The sequence below is a fragment of the Pinus tabuliformis genome, chromosome 5_2, assembly GCF_031772625.1.
Source record: "Pinus tabuliformis cultivar Carrire ecotype Pingquan chromosome 5_2, CPIR1, whole genome shotgun sequence".
In the NCBI taxonomy this organism is placed as follows: Eukaryota; Viridiplantae; Streptophyta; class Pinopsida; order Pinales; family Pinaceae; genus Pinus; species Pinus tabuliformis.
In genome coordinates, this window is record NC_142306.1 from 726,143,212 (window position 1) to 726,149,961 (window position 6,750).

At 40.2% G+C, this 6,750-nt stretch overlaps 1 pseudogene; it reads left to right on the forward strand.

Annotated features, from left to right (window-relative positions):
* The first annotated feature begins 908 nt into the window (after positions 1–908).
* Positions 909–6,130, forward strand: LOC149161261 (L-type lectin-domain containing receptor kinase IV.1 pseudogene; annotated as a pseudogene).
* The last annotated feature ends 620 nt before the right edge of the window (positions 6,131–6,750 follow it).

The following is a 6,750-nucleotide window of genomic DNA, read 5'->3' on the forward strand; positions in this document are numbered from 1 at the left end:
AATTTTCTTACATGGTTTTACTGCTGATATAACAATTTTTACATATGTTGTGGTAATACCCCAAAAAAAATTTCATTATGCGCTCCCTGCATATTTCAAAATCTCCAGCACACAAGCCATTACAAAAAAAAATTATCACGCTGCTGCGTATTTCAAAATGTCTTCATTGAAAAATTAATCCCCACTCTGGTTTCGAAACCCTCGCTCTGGTTTCGCACTGCTGTGCTCTCCTTGTTTTTATTTGCTGCTGCAAAAACTCTCCTTCATCCCCGTGTGCAATACAATACAAAGTCAACACTACACAAAACTATATCGCATACGATACATATGCAATAAAAATGAATAACTTACCCATACCTCCGTAAACTTAAAAAAACAATAAAATTAAAACATTTACCAACGACTATGACAGTTCATTAAATGCATTAAAGTTAAAACCGACGGTAAAATCAAAAAAGGTTCAGGCAGGTTGAAGGAGATCCTGGTCCGTTGACTTGATCAGACGCATTTCGCAAGCTTAAGCCACACAACTCAAACGATGTTTAATGGCCGGGGGATTGGTGGTTTTCGAATCGTACACAGGACGCGTGTCACTTGGTCGGGGTGTTCGGAGGCCCTCAGGGAAAAACAACCTTTGGAAAAAGGCGGTGCGATATGGCTCAGCGGTTTTCTGAAGTAGTTTTCCGGTTGCCGTTTAATGGACGTTGTTCAACTGTCGGCTTCCGGCAACGCACAGTTGAAAGTATATTTCAACAGTTTTTCCTACCACTTTTGTCTTCGACGGATTCAATGGAACCAACTTGATTTTGGAGGCAGGTGCTTCACTTATCCCCTCTCAATCTGTGTTACAACTCACTAATCACACGCGTTGGGTGCTCGGCCGGGCGCTGTATTCAACTCCCGTGTAGATGAAACGCAACGACACGCTTTCCTCCTTCAGCACTACCTTCGTTTTCTGCATGGTGCATCCCCCCTCTGTCAAAGGGGGGCACGGATTGGCCTTCATCGTCACGCCCCGCGCAACTGTTAGGGGCGGTCTGTCATCCGAGTATCTGGGGTTGCTCAACATTACTAGCAACGGGCAACCATACAATCACTTGCTTGCAGTGGAGTTCGATACGGCCAAGAGTGTGGAATTGGATGACCCCAACGACAACCACGTGGGCGTGGACATTAACAGCCTCATCTCAGTGCAGACCGAGACTGCCGGCTATTGGAATGGCGCGCAGGAGTTCCATACAATCAACCTCAAGAGCGGACGCAACATACAGGCCTGGATCGATTACGACCATTTGCAAAGCCAGATCAACGTTACCATAACGTTGGCCGGCTTGCCCAGACCGCAGAAGCCGCTCATATCTCAGAAAATCGATCTGCAGAGCGTTCTGCAAGAGAAGATGTTCGTTGGCTTTTCAGCGGCTACGGGGACTTTGACTGAAGACCATTACATTCTCGCGTGGAGCTTTAACACAGAAGGCATGGCACACCCCCTCGATATCTCGCGTCTCCCTTCGTTTGCTAAAATGTATTCCAAGCGTCCCAACCACCGATGGATAGCCGGCGTTACAGTGGCCACTCTGGTTCTCTTCTCGGGGATAGTTGCGGCCGTGTTTTTCATAAAATACAAGAACAGAGAAATAATAGAAGAATGGGAGCATGAGTTCTGGCCCCATAGATTCAGTTACAAGGACCTCAACATCGCCACAAACGGATTCTGGGATGAAAACATTTTGGGCGCGGGGGGTTTCGGCAGAGTTTACAGGGGCGTTCTCCCGGGCAGCGGCCTGGAAGTGGCGGTGAAATGTATAACGAAGGAGTTAAACGAGGGAATGAAGGGGTTCGTGGCAGAGATCTCGACGATGGGGCGCATGCAGCATAGGAACCTGGTTCCTCTCCGCGGGTGGTGCAGGATGCAGAAGCAGCTATTCATCGTTTACGACTACATGCCCAACGGCAGCCTCGATAAACTCATCTTCGGGAACCCGATGACCATCTTGCCATGGCCTCGGATTTTGAAGGTGTTGGGAAGACAGAGGAGACAAATCATGAATTAATTCACACATTAAACATGCGCTGAGGCTTTTCTATTAATCACACAAAATACGATTCTTACAATGAATCTGGTGAAGGGTATTTAACCTTTTCCAACTAGCGACTTGCCTAAAATATCTTGACATGCAATCACATGTAACCACACACTAAAAGTTATCTATCACTTAACTCGACTTGACTCAACAATCAAACACTCAACCCTCAATCACTCAATCACTCATTTAACTGACTCTCTATGTTTAGCCAACTCCACATGCGGGAGTAATTACTATTTCTAACACTCCCCCTTAATTATGATCGTATGACTCAACATAACTTAACTTGACTCGATTATCACTTAAACATGCCCGTTGGTCTATGTCTCAGCTAGGCTTACAATGACTCAAGAATTTTACAATTTTGCATTTTCTTTTTCTCTGCTTCCAGATTTTATATCCTAGAAATTGTTTCATTCTCTATTGAACTTTCTTGCTATAGGCTTTATTCGCTTGTTGTTGTTGCAATTTTTCTTTGACTTGTTTTGAACTTGTTCTGAAAAACAATTGGATTATATCTTCTACACCTTCCTCTTCAAATATTCGTTCAACCATTGACTATTGCCAAAACATTGCATCTTCAAACTATCTTCGTTGCTTTGCTTCTTGCGCTTCATATTCCTGGCTTTCTTTCTGCCCTAATTCTTGACAGAAAAATCTTATCTCTTCATGACTACATTGATGAAAAATGGTTTCAATGCATTCATCTTTGTCTTCAAAAACATCCATATCATTTTCACTTTCATCATCAGGGACTGCTGTTTTTTCCTGTAATTTGCATCAAATTTATTAACAACCTTGTTTTCAACTTTTTCGCCTCTGCTATTTTGAACACCTAAATATTAAAAAACAATGTTAAAACCATCTTTATTATGCTCTTTAGTGAGAGCTTCCTGCTCTACATCTACCATCTTTTCAACTGCATGGAGGTTATCTTCCACTGTTATGCTATTAGTGGATATTCTCATCAAAAACTCTTCAATCACTTTATCTTGTTCTTGATCATCAATTGTTGCTAGATGACATACTGCTTCATATCTTGCTGCTACAGTGGCAACTTCAACCTTCAATGTTTCATCAAACATTGCGCTTACCATATTGTCACAATCAATCCCTGTTTCAAAAAAGAAACCACACATATCATCAACATAATGTTCATCCACACTATGGTGGGATATCTGAGCATGCATGTGCTCATTGTCAATTTCATTGACAATTTCAACTTCACCAAATCCATCAGTTGCGGTTGGATTCACCAATTCACATATAACTTTGCAGTTATCATCCACATGTGTCTCATCACAGTGGGATTCACCATCATCTGCATCATCCACGTTATAGTGGAGTCCTTGATCATTTATATGCTCGCTCTGCTTCACACACAGAAGCTTCAACTTCTCTCTTTGCAATCTTTGTTGCATCTTCTTTATCCATATGCATGCTTTCATAATGCATTTCAATTTTATGGTCTTGACAACCATCATCCACTTTTGAGTGGGATTCTCCAAGCTTTGTTGTCTTCTCAGAGTCTTGCTCATCTATGCTCAGATTTGCAGTTGACTTCTTTGCTTGTGACATAACCTGTTGTTGCATGTCACTCTCCTTTGTGCCAAACTTTGCTTCCAAGATCTTCCATGCTTCCTTGGAAGTTGTAGCTTTTGCTACCTTGCACAAACACTTCTCATCCAATGCATATTTTATAAAATTCAATGCTAAAACATCACATACTGCATCATATGGGTTATTAGATTCATACTCAATTAACTCTTTAGCTCTAAGAAAAGTTAGCATCTTGATAACCCAATGATCAAAATATTCACCTGTAAACATAGGAGGTGGTAGCAAATCAAAGCTACACCAATCACCCTTGATTTCTTCTTTGTCTTCTGCTAGACTTCTTAGTTCCTCGGCTGCGGCCTGAACCTCTCTAACCATGGCAATGATCTTTGCCTCTTCTTTTTGATTTCTTTTCTTAATATGCTTTAGTTGCGCTTTGCGACCCATGACTGCGGTCATTTCTCTGTTTTATAACTGCTTTGTTGATTGCATGAGGTTGTCTTCCATATCGCCCCCGAAAGAAAATATGATTTTCAATATGGCCCCCTAAGGCACAATCTTCACCAAAAAAATTATCATGCTTGAAAAAAACACCAAAAAAAATGACAAATAAATAAATTTTGAAAATCCTAAATTCACTTTCCAATTTTTTTTTTCCTTTTTAATCCTCACATTAAAAAAATCACTCTTTTCAAAACCTTTAATATCTTTTCAAATCTCTTCCATGGAAAAAAAAACGTGCTTCATAATGCGGCTCCACAAATATACGTATATAACTTACGTTTTAACCCCGTGTTTTTGACTTGGCCTTTGAAACGAAAAAACCACTTTGAAAATAAAACCCACTTTAAAAAAATATATGCTCTTTCAAAAGAAAATCGTATTTGCCCACGTGGTCCTCGGCCCTTGAAAAAAAACCTCTTCATTTTTTATTTTATTTTAGAATATTGAATCCCGACAAGACTTTTTAGAAAAACAATACACGTCCACGCGCACTTTAAAGCTTTGGCCAAGTGTTGACTAACGCTCTTCACATTGTCTGTGCACTGCTCACAACAACGACGACAGTCTATACATACAACGGGGATTCACGGTGGTGGCAGCAACATAGGCTGTGGCTTATGTAGGAGGACCCTCGCGACTCTCTAGCACGCTCTTTTCTTTGACGATGCTGCGATGGTGGTTGAGGGCAGCTGGGGTTGCTCTCCATGGTTCTGCATGCAATCTGGGGCTGCACCACACTAAGATATTCTGGCTTTTAACCTAGTTTTGATATCAATTTATTGGAAAGACAAGAGGAGAAAAATCATGAATTAATTCACACATAAAATACTAATTGTGGGTTTTTTATTGATCACATAAAACATGATTCTTACAATGAATTCGGTGAAGGGTATTTAACTTTTTCCAACTAGCATCTTTCATAAAATATCTTAACATACAATCACATGCCACTACACACTAAAAATTATCTATCACTTGACTAAACAATCAAACATTCCAACCCTCAATTATTCAATTCACTAACTCTCTATCTGTAGCTAACTCTACATGCCAATCACTCAATCAATTAACTGATGTTTAACCACTCAATCAATTACCTGATGTTTAACGAATTCTACATGCGGGAGTAGTTACTATTTCTAACGTAAAAACGTGGAGCTGGCCTGGCATATCTGCACGAGGGTTGGGAAAAGAGGGTCATCCACAGAGACATCAAGTCGAGTAACGTGCTGCTGGATTCGGAGCTCAACGGGAGGCTGGGGGACTTCGGGCTCGCCCGGCTGTATGAACACAGCGAGAACCCTGGAACAACTCAGTTGGTGGGAACGGTGGGGTACATAGCGCCGGAGCTCACAAAGACGGGAAAGGCCACGCCGAGCTCGGATATGTTCAGCTTTGGTGTTCTGTTGTTGGAAGTGGCGTGCGGGAGGAAAGCCGTGGACCTAGCCACAGGCATTGAACAAATGTTTACGGTGGAGTGGGTGTGGGAGCTGTACGCCCATGCGAGACTTATAGAAGCGGCAGATCCAAAGTTGGTAAATGAATACGAGGAGACAGTGTTGAAACTGGGATTATTGTGCTCCAATACCGAACCGAAGTTAAGGCCGGGGATACGGCAGGTGTGTCAAATACTGGAAGGTGAAGCTCCTCTCCCTGACGTCCATATGGATTCGTTTAGGATTAATGGCCGTGCTGCTGGGACGTTGCCTAACCATTATACGTTTTCCGAGGAGGACAGGAGGCTGAGGATACAGCAGGTGCGTCAAATACTGGAAGGTGAAGCTCCTCTGCCTGACGTCCATATGGATTCGTTTAGCGTTAATAGTTGTGCTGGCACTCCTGATCCGGAGGACAGGTTTCTTCAAGAAATTCAGAGCGGAAACCGATCAAACAGATGGCTCAGTTCGACCTCCTTAGCGATCCACGGTGATAACAGTATTAAGGACAAAAATATGGAGAAAGATTTGTCAATATTGGGGTGAAGGTTTTAGTTTTAACTTTTTCCATTTGCTATTGTTGCAGCAGGACGATGTTATTGGAATACAATAGGTTTTCAGTGGCGAGAAGAATATGCAATATATTGTATAATTTAGTGGATTATGCAATTGTATATAGATGATATCATATTAAATATAAAGATGATGGTATGAATATGCTATATATTGTATAATTTATTGGATTAGGCAATTGTATATAAATGATATAATATTAAATATAAATATGATAGTATGAATATTATATAACTTATTTTTAAAAGTTTATGTTGTTTTTTTTTTCTTTATAGTTACATAAAATTAGGGTAAATACAAGCAGATGACGCTTTCTTTTTTAATGCATCAGTGGTCATATGAAAAAGTACTAATGTTCTCACATCACAATATTAATATGGTATAAGAAGATTAAAGGTATCTAATTGAGTTAGTTTTTGGAATATATAATTTTTGAATATGGTATAAGAAGATTAAAGGTATGTAATTGAGTTATTTTTGGAATATATAATTTTTTGTTGATAGGTTTTTTTATATAATTTAGCATTTGAAAGTTGAGAATTTCATAATGATATGTTATTTTTTTACCTAATATAATTTATATTTTTAATTAA